At 38.0% G+C, this 14,440-nt stretch overlaps 1 protein-coding gene across 1 annotated transcript in view; it reads left to right on the forward strand.

The window, feature by feature from the left end:
* RNGTT (RNA guanylyltransferase and 5'-phosphatase) overlaps positions 1-14,440 on the forward strand; it is a 218,660-nt gene that overhangs the window by 191,349 nt on the left and 12,871 nt on the right. The gene's annotated exons all lie outside the window — the stretch shown is intronic.

A 14,440-nucleotide genomic window follows, 5' to 3' on the forward strand; every position in this document is an offset into this window, starting at 1 on the left:
AAGAATGGTTTCATCTTAATTAATTTTACTATTTAATAAGGCCCCTTTTGGAATTTTTCTTTTGGGGGCTTACAACAGAAACATAAGATGTTGGGTTCTCCTTAATATACAAATAATATGTATTCAGAAATGGGTCAACCATAGTGTCACAGTTTTGTTGTGATCATTTATAGCCATGGAATAATAGCCTGAAGATGCCTCTCAAATCTTTACCTCATTCTTCTCTTAAACCACAGTTTTGAATCTTCAGATGCCTACTGGGCAGTTATATTGACTCTTTCAGATCACCTCAGATTTGCTCATGTTTGTTACTTATTCTTTAAATGAAAATGTAATGGCTACCTGCATCACTCAGTCATGAAGCTTAAATTTATTAGGTACCCATTATGTGCCAAGCACTTTGATAGGCACTGGAGTTAGAGCAGTGAATAAGACTGACATGGTCCCTGCCTTTATGGAGCTCACTGTGTAATGTACAAGACTGCTGATTAAATCAGTTCTTCAGGAGTGACGACTGTAATGATAGGGAAGGTAAAGGGGTTGTTTGGATGGAGGGCAAGTGTCTGTAGCTTTGTCTCATGGGTTGGGAGGACCTCCCTAAAGAAGTCACCTTTAAGCCCAGAATTGAAGGGCATGAAGGAGTTAGATGAGTCGGGGCAAGCTGGTCCCTCTGTGCCTCAGTGTCCGCATTAGTAAAGTACCAAGAGGAAGCTAACAGTAAATTAGTTAATGCATGCGAAGCCCCTAGGACACCACCTGGCCCTCAGTGTGGCTGCTGTCTTCATCACCTTTATCATCGTCACCAGTCATTCATTTATTCAGGTATTCAAGTAAACATTGATTGAGCATGTACCAAGTGCTGGGTATTTTTCAGTACCGTGGTGGGATTCAGAAATGAAAAATTTTAAATCTGCCTATTCTAGGCTCTTAAGGTATGTATACAAATAGCTTAATAGCAAAAAGAATAATACAATAAGAACTGTACGGGAGATATGAGCCAATATCTGGGAAGGAGCCATCCTTTCTTTCTGGGAGTGGTATATGATTTGTGTCACTTACTTGGCAAATAATATATACTGCCTGTGAAATCTAATATTTTCCTGAATTCTGATTAACTTTTAAGATTTTACACGCGTAGGTCTTTACTTGCCACTGAAACTTCCCATGTTTGAATCGAGAAAGTATATATCACACAGACTGAAGTAGGTGAATAGTAGGATCTCTGTATGTTGATGAGTGGTCTTGGAAACCCATTAAACTTTTTAGGGTCACTTAAACAAAAGCCTCATAACTGCTGGAGACCTTTATTATGGTAGTAGCACGTGCTTTACAGGGACTCAATATAGATTAGAAGTAGATGTTGTCTCCTCTAAAATAAAAAAAGTTCCCCATATTGTTCTTCAGGGGTGCAGCAAATGTTGATAACACCAAATGTCTGTTTTAATACTTTGCTATAGTAAAGTGGCATCCCTGACATCATTTTTTGAAATGTATTACCATATGCAGCTGAAAAAAATTAGAGCAAGAATCAAAATTGGTAATCATTTAAATGTTTTTTGTTTGACAATAGCAAAAGTAGCATGTTTCACTTTTGCTGGTACAAAATAAGAAGCTCAGCAGACGGGAATATATTTCAACAAAATGAAGTTTGCAAAATGTTACTTACATCTCTCTCTTGAGAGAAAACAGTTAATTGTGTAGTAAATAGCATATTGTAGCTTTTGGTATATGAAATTAGTGAGCTTCTTATTTGCTGGAATCTTTTGTTTTTATGTCTTAATGCAGTACATTTATGATTAAGATGCAAGCTTTCTTTTTTTTTTTTTTTTTGGTCTGAACTTTAAAGCAAAAATCTGTTATTTCTAATAAACAGATATTTCCCTCACAATTAGGTAGAACATTGAGCTGACCATAACAAACAGGCTCGTAGATTATATCATCCAAAAAGAAGTAGACTAATGTATTTTTAAATTAAGGGTAGTCTTCAGAAATTCCCTGGTAATAGGTCTTTGCAGTGGCTTTTAATCTCTTAAAACATAAGGCTTGCATGGGATGAGACATGAATTAATTTCCCAGCTTTTGACAAAATTGAATCCAAAACCATCCACATACATATGACAGTCACTTCTAGAGAGTAATTAGCTTGCTATAAATACAAGAGATTTCCTGTGAGAAAATTGCTCATGCTATGTAACCAATAGAGAAATCTGTCAGATTAAAGAAAAAGTATATCTTATCCAAAAAAATAGAACCCTTCAGTTTTTTAGTTTGTTTTGGCTCTTGTGCTTTTTTGCTGAAATTTAGTTGTGAGAAATGTGGCAGGCTGGTGTGTGAGACATGTTTATGCCCTTTATGGGGTGTGGGATTAACTTCATAATTAGCTTTTAGAGATCTTTATGGAAATTTTTTTCATGAATCTATTAAACTGCACAAGGATGATTTGCCATTCAGTTGAAAAGCAAACCAATCCCTGAACCTTAGGATAGACTTTAGAACTAGACGAATCTGGTGGGATTCTCATCCAATGTATGTACCTTGGTTTTATATCTATAAAATGGAAATGACAGCATCTACTTCTTAAAATCATGATGTGAATTCTATAGAATAGTGTGGATAAACCATCTAGCACAAATCTAGGCTTATAAAAGTCATTTTAAAAAATGGTGTTTCCTTCTACCCCCCCATCACTTCTTCTCTAAGGCATTTAATGAGCCATTACAAATAGGGACTTTGTTCTTTTATCACCTTGGGATCCAGAACATTAGGATCTTCTGATCTTTTTACATTTTTCTTTCATATGAGGAATTGTGACATGAGAAACTGAGTACATAACTAACACCACAGGTATGCTTCTAGGGAACCTGGGCTGCCTAAAACTCGATACACCTCTTCTAAAAAAGTAGAGCATGTGGCTGTGCTTGAGAGTGTCTGTCTGTGCTGCAGGCTTCTAACTTAAGGAGGCATTTTGATTTTGAGTTCAAGGTATTGTTTCAAAGCCAGGTATCACTTTGGTTTTAATTTATAAATAACCTCGTGGAATAGCCACTTTTCCAATTCAGGTTAACAAAGAATAGAATGAAAGTAAACCAAACAGTCAGTTGTTTGCCTTCCTCTACTACCATTAATAGTTTTAGGCTATATAAAGGCATATAAATATGCTCTATAAAGCATATTCAGTAAAGCATATATTGAATGTCAAGGTGAACTGCATGGGCTTTAGTTTCTTCAGTTTATTTAGTTTTATTTTCTTGTCGTTTAAAATGGAAGTTAACAGAAATAGAATAAGAATTCTTCTGTTTGTAATACATGATCATATTTTCCTAATATAAATTGAGTGCAGAATAAACCCCAGGAAATAACAGGAAAGCAGGCTAACAGAATTGCAGCCCCCTATGTCTACCAAAAGGTTTACATAGGTTGACTCAAGCAGACCCAATAGGAACCATCTGGCATTGTGCTCCAGGTTACATGGCTTAAAAATTGAACAGCATAGAGTGGCGTAGCATAGAGCCTAAGGCTTGTACAGCACGGAGCACACCACAAATGTGTCAAAAGCACTGGAATCAAGATTTTAATCTAGTTCTACCTACTCCACAGTTCCTTATATTCTTTTGTGGCACTCTCTTTCCTAAATTGTCTCAGTAATCTAGCAAGGTGAGGAAAATACTGAATTGTCCTTAAATTGTACTCTGTGTGGTTATTTGAAGAAGTTAAAAGGAAGCAGTCTGGTATGTTGGAAGGATCTCAGGACTGGGTATGAGATTTGGGGTTCTCGTCTTTGTCTTAAAAGAGTTTTTTTTTTTTTAAATTAAAAATACGGTTTTTCAGTAAATCATGTCTAGCATCCTTTTTAAACTAAAATACAGTCATTTATGATTATTTGACTTTAAGGATTTATAAAAGAAAGTGAAGACATTCAAAGTCAAATAAAATAAATGCCTTGAGAATTCTATTCAGATCACATGGTTAAGAGCTTTGGAGTCAGGGGAAAGTAAGCTTGAAACCTTCTGTCACTAGCTGTCTGAATTTTGTAAACACAGTCTGTGACCTCATGGTAACATGTGTCTGCTCTTCCTTATAAATTTGGTCTGGTTTACCAAAGGGCGATATATTAATTAGTAATAATAAATTGGAATTACTCTAAAACAGTCTTCCTTATAGAGCAGAATTCAGAATAAGTTAGGTCTACAAGATGTCACAACCGTGCTGGCTTTCCTAAAAGAACTGGATCTACTCCAAGGAGCTCAGCAGTACCACGTGTCAGAGATAGCAGTCGGAAGAGGCCTTCCTGCTCATTCTGCAGGGCGGGTGCTAGAAGATGGCCCCAGCCATAGAGGAATTGTGGTTGGTCTCTTTCTGATACAAATGTCCTCCCACCTCCCTCCCTCCCCTCAGGTGGTGGTAGGGGAAGCTCTTTGGACTCATCAGAATATGACTGTACAATAATACAAGCTGAAGAAGTATTTGTTGTGCAAATGACCTGTATCTCTTAAAAAGGAGAAAGTACCCCTACTCCCATTCCAAAGAGCAGGAGAGTGTTGTACCTGTGATACACCTTCAGGTAGAGTAAATAGTAGAAACCACAAGTTCTATATCTGCAGATCTGGAGGCTATAAATAAAAATAATCACACACATCCAAATGATGAAATTAAATTGTATGTTGGCCAGTGTGGTATAGGGAAGAGGAAAGATTACAGGGCTGATTATCAAGAATGTAGAATCTCCTCCTGAATCTGTCATTTTCTGATTGCACAGGCTGTTGTATATGTGTGTTTGAGGGCTGGGATTTGTTCATCTTTAGGCCTTGGAAGGTTAAAAAATGACAGAGGCGCTTTCTGTTTCTATCTGAGCCTCAATTGCAGGGTTTGATTTATTACTCTGTCTCCATTTTAGAATTTTTTTTGTATCCAAATATCACCTACAGGCTTTCTAAAAGCTCTGCATTTGTTATTTAAAATTGAAAAAAATATGTATACATCATAAACATACATATCATACACACACCCACACGTGCGTGCACACACACACACACACACACCCCAAACACAGAAAAAAAAATGCAAAGGAATGAATGCCTCTGTGTTTATTTCTTCCCTGTTACTTTATACAGGCATTTTGTAGTTTTCTGGGTGAATATAGAGAGAAGAATGGAAAAAAGAGCCTAGCAACCTACTCAAACTTAAGCCCAGTTCTTCATCCATCAGTGGGATATTTCTTCTTCCTTCAAGAAAGTCTTTCCTCCAAACTTCTGCCTCCTGCTACAGTAATATGACTCTTTCTGTCAAAGGGGGTGAGAACTGTTAATAATAACAATAGTATATAAAAATAGTGGAATGTCTTATTTTAAATCTTTTTCTGATAATCTGTCTACTATCATTTCTTTTTCCACAGTGATGACAGCCTTTCCATTTTCCCTTACATACTAAATATTTACCAGGACTTCATCTTTTGTATTTTTTCCAAGTTACATTTTATTTTCTGCAAAAATACCTTCTCTAAAATTTTCATTATATTACTTTTCCTAATGGATATTCAAAAGATGCTTCGAATTTGAATTAAGATCCTATTAGTAGGCTATTCATTAAGTCCTCTGTTGGATCATTAATAAAGTGATCAATTATTAGAGACTCGAAACCAACGTTTTATACCCTCAAGGCAGACTCTCAGTGTCTTGTCATATGTCTTTTCTTGGTCTATAGCCTTTCAGCTTGTGTCCTATTGAATATTTTTATTGAACTAACTTGGCAAATCATATTTCTTGAGACAGTTTGCTGACCCTACTATTTGCAGATTTTGCAGGAAATTTTGATGGAGATCTTTCTTAAGATTTATTATGGAAAATTATTTTAAGAAGGAAATGTAGATTCATTTTAGAGTGGCAGACAGGAAGGCAGAAACTATTTTGAATTTATCCTTATTTACATGGGTCCTAAGTCACTGTTTAAAATAGGAATCTTGCAAAACTAGCTCACGAGAATGTGAAGGGTTAATGTTAACAAAGATGTTTGAGTTCCTGTGAGTGGAGCTATGTAAATGAATTACTTAGTTAAAATTTGCATATTTACACTGTGTATTTTTCTAGTGCTTCTCCTATTTGTATATTTGATACAAAAAGGAATGATACATTTATCTTTTTTCCTACTGTGAACAATATTGATAAATACTGGGTGGATGGATGCATCATTATCTTTAATATTTTAGGAAGCAGAAAATTCCTGGTTTATAATGAATATGATGCAATGGGATGCCTAAACTTTTGTGTGTTTGTTTTCCAGCTGACATAGAAATGCGTGGTGGATGGTGTTTGCTTACTTTCTCCTCTCTGTTTCCCCCTTCAGTTCTCCCCAGTAGCTGACATCCTATTTCCTCTTTCACTAGAAGTCATACCCACATCCACAAAGGAAAAGCCTAATTTTATGTGGCAGCATGGTTTAAAAGGACTTCTACTCAGAAAGCTGTGATTGAGTCAACTACTAATTACCCGTATAACCAGGTCATTAGGTTGGATTTATTCTATTTTGGTTTGGTTTGGTTTTTCAGGCCAGAAGTACATAACTTTTCATGCATGTTTGCATGTAAAAGTTTTAATGGAGGATGTACTGTGTGCAAGGCACTGTATTAAAGCTCCATCCTGATGGAGCTTATTGTCAAGCTGAAGACGTAGAGAATTCACTAGGCCATTTTTCTAAGATAAGGGAAGAGAGCACATCAATGAAGCAGAGAGTCTGTGGAGTCAGAGCAGGTTTCCCAGAGAAGGTGATCCTGACAAAAGAGAGGTGGTTAGCCAGAGGGGAAGAGAGGATGATGTGAGAGCCTGACCAGTCCAGGGGGTGAAAATCATTTAATAGTGGCTGGAATGTTTCAAAATCTGATGTCACTTCTATAATTTCTTTGTATAATCCTTATCAAGGTTTTTTTTTTTTAAATATATATTTATTGAACACCTCTTTTGTGTTCAGTGGGATCTGGCAGTGAGCAAAACAAGGGTCCTTGTTTTGTTTGCTCAAGGAGCTTACCATCTAATGAGGGAGAATGTAAACAGAAGGAAGAAATTATACTCTGAAATAATATATCATGTGGTATTTCAGGAGCTGACAAAACAGACCCAATTCTCTAGAGAAAAGTGTCATCTGAAATTATTAAAGTCAAGTATCAGTTCTTCTTGGCCAGCATGTTGTGCCAGAGAGGGACAACTGGAGAAACGGCTGAGCGTGTTTGCCTGGCCCAGGGAAGCCTCAGCACAGTGTATCATTCTGGGAAGGGCGAGGGCGTGGGGAAGGGTGGAGGAGCCAGCCGGTGGGGTCTGGCTTGCTGTCCTGAGGGTTGTCTGCCTCCATTTTTTATGCAGTTCCTGCTAGAAAAGGTAAAATGCCTCCCCCACTTCCTTGTTAGTTGTTTGAAATTATTATTATTAGAATCCTCTGTGAGGTTTTTTTTTTTTTCTAACTTTGGTGGTTGGTCTTGAAAGCAGTTTAGTGGATCTCAACCAGTTTTGTTTGTTTTGTTTTCATGAAATGAAATAGAAGAAAAAAAATAGCAAAGTGCACCAAGTTGGAATATAAATTGTTTAATGAAACGTGTATGTGTGTGTGTCCATAGTAGGTTGGGATATAAACTATTTTTAATACATTAGATAAACTGGGTCAAACCTTTTTCTCCTCTTTGGTGAAACTTGCAAGACTGCAAGTAAGAATTTGGCCTGCAGAGTTACCCATTTTGCTGGTGAAAGATAGTCTTGTAGACCACAGGGTCAGTGTGCGGAACTGAAATGCCGGGTGTCTGGACCCTCATTCTGACTCTGCCCCTACAGAGCCATATGCTTTGGACAAATTGTAGGCTTTCTGTGAACCTGTGTTTTCAGTCTAAAAAGAGAGGTGGCCTAGGTGAGCTCCTGTGCTCTCTTTTCAGCCAGGATTCTGGGCTTGGTACTCTTTCTAAAACAATGAGGTGTAAAAAGTGAATTGTCTTAAGGTTGTTTGAGCATTTGCACAGACCTGTTATCCATTCAGAGAGGCGGTCCTAGGAGGAGAAACGAAAGAGTGAAGCAAAAAGTAATGTACGGCTCACTCCCACATGATCCTGGTTCCCGCCAGTACATGCTTGTCCCTCCCTCTAAAAAGTAGACGGTCCACTGCATGCGGATAGATCTTATGAAGGAAATAATGAGCATAAAAACGCTTGGCCTGGTACCTGCGTAATAGAGCCTCAAAAAATGCTGAGTTGGGAAAATGTTGCTTGAGGTCTCAACTCCAACAACTAGGCAGTTACATGGGCTACTCATCACGGAAGCGAGGAAAGCATGAGTGTGTGGAGAAGCCAATATTGGAGAGGGAGGGGCACCTCTAGACCCATTTTCTGTTTCCAGTTATTGGATCTGCATATATTACATGTTCCCTTACTCCTTTGTGAGATGCCGGGGTGACAGAAGGTATCTTCCAGGTACCTTATTATCACTGTGTGCAGTAGGGGGACATCAAGTACAGAAGAATTCTCCAGTCTCATCCCCTCTGGTATTGGAAGGCTATCCAAAAAGAGTCTCCAACCATACAATAAAATAACAGAACCCATTTATCCCAGTCACGTTCCAGTATGTAGGGTCAGTTTTCTTGTAGGAGCTCAACTCTATTCTGAGATCATAGTAATTAAACTGAGCTAAGTGTAGCAAAAGAGTACATGTTACAAACTCAGTTAAAATTCTCCAGTGAAGAGCTCTCTGCTTGTAGCGGTTACCCTGCGTCCAGCGCTGTGAACAACCCCATTTGGGGCATTGTTAGGCAGTGCTGTTGACACAGGAATACATTTCATATGATTATCATAAAATTGTGGCCTGGAAATTGAGCAGCCATGGCGCTGCATCTCAGATTCACGTTTATAATAAGCTGTAATAAAGTAAACATTTTAAATGGATTTAAGAACAGGCATTACTTGTGATCACAAATGTAAGTTCAGTTGAAGTGCTTTTGAAGCCCAATATAACAAAGCAAACAGATTTCCTGGCGTTATTAACATAATTGTTCTCTGTTGGATTTCGATTTCTAAAGAGTTGTTTAAGCCAAAAAAAAAAAAACCAGCAAAAAGAAATGTAAGAATGAGCTACTTTTCCTTTTATTATGTCAGATTAAAAAAAAAAATCCCAGATGTTCACTCTGCCACTTCCCCTAACTTACCAAATCATTGCCAACCTCTTTAACTGGGAGTTGATATTTCATGATTAATTAGGGGTTAAATTCAGCTGTTTGCTGTGCCATCAGCAGGCTCTGGAGTGGGGCTACCTAGCATTCATCTGCTGGTGAAACTCCAGGCTGTACTGTGTGATGGTTAAAACAGGGACTTAGCCCCCGCCCTTTCCTAAGGACAGACAATGACTAGAATGTCCACTGAACACCGTGGTGGGGGGGACATGACTGTATGTAAATTTGGCACCAATTAGATGGGTAGGATTCAGTTGTTCCTGGAATGTTTCAAAAGCAAAAATGGAAACAAGAGTGGTAACATCTGAAGTGTGGTAGCAAGTTAAAGCGGTGACGATTTGGAGCCCTCGGGCACAGAACAGTAGTACCAGGAGGTGATCGCCCTGTCTTCTGTGGCAGCCAGCAGCTGGCTGTGAGTGTTCGCACCTTGTTACTTTCCAACACTCCAATTCTGAATAAACCCCCCAAACAAACATCCTTCCTGTATTGTCATTTGGTCAGAGCAGACCCTCAAGCAGTGAGCCAGAGGCACAACATCCACCACTGCAGAAGCCATGGGCGCTCAGGGTGGCAGGTGTCCTGGCCTAAAAGTTGGCACAGGTTGGCACTGGTGGGAGGAGCATCGTCGGAGACTCACTCAGTGCTTTCTGTAGTCGTGGGGCTGAGCTGACTTAGTCAAAATTCGAGGGAGGCGCACTAGGATGAGAATATCCTGTAACATGCGATTTAAAAGCGTTCCTGCCAAGCATGCCACTTACCTGATATGTTATTTTTATGAAGCATCAGGATTGTGCTAGGTACTTTTTAGAGGAAAGGTGAAAAGCCACCCACCTTATTTTAATCTTCAGACTTAATTCCATGTAGTTTAGCACTACAGTCCAGAGAATAATTTCGTTCCTCATAGGCGACCACGGCTACCTTATTCAGAATATACTCTCTGGAGGCTTGATAAGAGCAGTTGAGTGGTAAGATATGTGTGTGGGGGGGGGGGGTAAGGGGAGGATTGCCCATGTACTTTTTGCTCTTTATTCCCGCTAGGACGCATTGCCATATATCCTCACCAGGACTGGACTAGAATGAAAACCTAACAGAGTGTGGGCGTGGGGGAGGGAGGGAGCTAAGTGAGAGATTTAATCTGGTTCCAAATGTGAGTTCTCATCTCTCAAAAATTGGGCAATCACATACTTCTAAATGTAGACATCTTTACATAATAGTATTTTTGTGCATTTTACATACATGAATAATTCTTTGCAAAGATTCCCCCCCCCCCCGCCCCCAAGTTTGAAAATAAAAGCAGATAAACCGGTTTCCCGGACAGAAAAGACTGTTTTAAATCACTGGAGCCTACTAAAAATTTAAATAGCTCTAATCATCACTGAAATCGTCCTCTGTTGTGTATTACTCAGCTGAAAGCACTTTAATTTCACAGACGTGACTTAGGACGCTGAGAACTTCCTTTGTCTACTCCCGCATCTTTACCCTCCCCACTATAGAGATTTCCTCCTAACTTCTGTCCAGGCCTCTTTTCTCCACACTTGTATTAGCCAACCCGTGGCACTGGAGGCTGGTGAGTTTTTTGTCTGTTTGCTCATTTTTGTTTGTTTTTCTCTTATGCAGCCCGTGTTTCTTACCGTTTCTGTTTTAGAAGATTATATCACATTAAACTTAACATGACCTAAAGGGATCCGCACATTGCCTGTAGTTTATGGTGACTGCAAAGGATACTCCATTAGCATTTAGTTATTTAGTAATTTCTTGATTAGGAGTGAACAACAATAAAAGTTTCCTTTTCCTCTAGCATGAAGGATAATAAAGTATATAAAGTGCCCTGCACAGTGCTGGCTACAAAGCAGGTGTTCAAAAACTGTTCATTCCCTCCCTTTCCCTTCCCCAAGAAGGAAAAAAATCTCAGTCAATAATTTTAAAAGTAAATATCTCTGAAGGAAAATAAATCTCTTAGTTGCTGTACAGAAGAAACTAACACAACATTGGAAAGCAACTATACTCCAATAAAAATTAATTCAAAAAAATAAATATCTTAGGTAAAAACATTAAGTTAGTTTTGAGTACAAGTTACCAAAGTAATGAATTTGCTATTTCATCTGGTTTTATAATCTCCTCAATGCATGAATGTTCACACCCATAAAGATACACTAATTCGTAGACATAATGCAGGATGCACTTTAGTACTTAGATATTTCAGAATAAAAGTGTTTGATTTGATGACCTCCAAGTTTCCTATCAACTCCAGAATATTGGATTTTATGAAAGGTATTTGTAGTGTGTTTTGGGAAAAAAAGATCTTTTTTTTTGAGGAAGGTATTTAGGGACTGTGACAGCTGATACAGATAATTTATTGTAACCATTTTTAAACTTTCAACCTCTTCTGAGTGGTTTTTGATATCCCCAATACCTGGAGCTAAGGAGGCAGATTTAAATAAATCCATTGTGAATGTCATTCAGAAGGTACATAAAGATACAAAACAGAACTCCAGGGTTTTGAGCAGTGTACTGTCACTCTGTGTTTGTGTAATGCTTTTGTCAATAATTCCAGAACTTCTTTCTCAAAGAAGAAGAAATATAGTTGTTGAGAAAGCATATATAAAAATAGAAGGCAGTGTGCATGGCAAAGTTACAGCTACTGTGGTCCAAGTATCTCAGTGACAGTCTGCACTGACCCGAGGTGCTGAGTTGTGAGAAAGGAATCCTGGAAAGCTTTGTTTGCTCAGATGGGTCGCAGTCACCACAGAGCATTATCACTAAACTAAGGAGTTCTGTGTCCCTAAGCTAATGATTCAAAGGTGTTGTGGGTCTGTGCCCATTAATGCTGATAGGGCAAATCAAGTCATTTTAAAGACCAAGTTTACTCTGGAAGATGATCAAAAGGGAAGAGTGTCAACCTTTTTTTTTTTTTTCCTCTAAATAGTAGGCAGAACAGGAAGGAAATCTTTACTTATTATGGTAGCATTTTGGTTGATTGACACACTGATCTAGCTGGAGGACAGTTCTCTTGAGGTCTGTACTCTATAAGAATAGACAGGTTTTAAATGGGTCAGTGGAAAGAGATAAAGTTATATGTAACCAGCATGTATTGCTAAAGGAATAAACAAATGAACATTATTGGGCCCAAATTGTTAGCAAGTCCTTGGAGAGTAAATGATGGACTCATTGAAGTAAACTTGAACTATACATTGACATTTTAGTGACCTGCCTAGCTCAAACATTAGATCCAGTGTATTGTGAACTTTGTTAAGCATGGATATTTAATGACCGGTAACACGATTTAAAGTTAGGTGTTTGTTACTGCCAATAGATAGACCATTTATCAAACTCAATCTGACAGATATACTTTATGAATTACTTGCTTTGGCTGTGAGACAGACATCTTAAAAAACAAGCAACATCAGTCAAGTCTGTCATGGTACTTATAACTATTTAGAAAGAAAAACGTGTTAGGCATGCATATTGCATTTTAGCCTCCTCCCCACATTAATGGTACAGGCAGACCTTGTAGATATTTCGGGTTTGGTTCCAGACCACTGAAATAAAGCAAATATCGCAATAAAGCAAGTCACCTGAATTTTTGGTTTCTCAGTGTATATAAAAGTAATGTTTACACCAAACTGTAGTCTATTAAGTGTGCAATAACAGCATTATGTCTAAAAAAAATGTACATACCTTAATTTAAAAATACTCTATTGCTAAAAAATGCTAACCATCATCAGACAGAGCAGGGTTGCTACTAACCTTCAATTTGTAAAAAAAAAAAAAAAACAACAACAAAAAACACAATATCTGTGAAGTGAAATCGAAGTGCAGTAAAACTGCCTATAGGCATACAATCTATGCCTATAGATTGTAAAGCTTTCCTTGGTTGTGTATCGTTTTTATTATCCCACGTGTGCACTGAACCCGTGATCTACTTATAAATTCTCATCATGCTTGGTACTAAACAGTGCGATACATTGTGCCATAGAGTTTGGCAGTCTGTTTAGTGAGCTGTTAACCATTACCTCACCTTACCTGGCAGAGCTGCCTGTTCTGCCCACACAACCTTTTTCTTTTGCTTGTCATTGCCCATGGAAAGGTCTTCAATCCAATAATGGCTTCTCATTTGGTCGAGAAATCAGACAAAAGCTTTGCAGCTGTGAAGTGCAGCCCATTTTAAAATTAACCTATTGTAAATCCTTAATGATTGAGAAATTCTGCAATTTGCCATGATGTGTGGTTCATGCGCACGCAACCAGAATAGCAAACAGCAGAGATGGTGCAGGTCAACATGGTGGGCGTTTGAAAAGTAAAGGAAAAGAAACTTGATAAGACATCGTGCTTGATTCACACCAGCATGTTATGTTCTCCCGCCCTTCGTCTGTCACACATCACTTCGCCTCCCACCCACAGGCTCTCCCAAGTGGAATATAATCCTTGGAAATACTTACTTAAATTACAGTTTATTACACAAGAAGTAAAAGCTTCCACAAGTGTAGTTTACCTTTGCCTCCTGTAATACTTTTTCAACCTAGAGCCTAAATTCTTAGGGAAAAGGAGGGCACAGGTTTTTGACTCACAAAGACCTAGAATTTGAATTTTGATACCAAAACAAATTAGCTCTGTATCCTTCTGCATGTTACTTAAATTCTCTGGGCTTGAGTGTCCACATCTGGAAATCTCACTGGATTCATATACAGATTAAATCAGATTATAAAACCTAATAGGGATGCAGGATGTTTCTCTGCCTTTTACTGGCTATGAGACTCTTAATCAAATTCCTTAACTCCTTAGTGCCTTGGCTTCTCTATCTGTAAAAACGGGGATACTTCCTAGAGCTGTTGCGAGGATTAAATAAATGAATCCACATAAAGTACTTAGAACAGTGCTCAGCATCTAGTAAGTATTCAATAATTATTAACCATTCTGGCTGACAGATATTAAACAGATAATCAACAAAAAAATTATATTTACAAATAATGATAAACAAGGTAGAGGAAAAGTTGTACAACTTATACGAGCTAGAAAAATAAGCAGGGGCTATGTCATTTAGTGCTGTGTCATGAGAAGCCACTGATAAGGGGATGACATGATTTGATTTACTTTTTTTTTAATTGACATTTTTCTTGTTTCTTTTTTGTTTTAATTCATCTTTCAAAATTTACCTACAATAAATTCACTCCTTTTGATGTACAGTTCTGTGAGTTTAGACAAATGCATACAGGTGTATAGCCACCACTAGAATCAAGCTATAGTACAG

This window comes from Leucopleurus acutus (genome assembly GCF_964270905.1).
Source record: "Leucopleurus acutus genome assembly, chromosome: 15".
In the NCBI taxonomy this organism is placed as follows: Eukaryota; Metazoa; Chordata; class Mammalia; order Artiodactyla; family Delphinidae; genus Leucopleurus; species Leucopleurus acutus.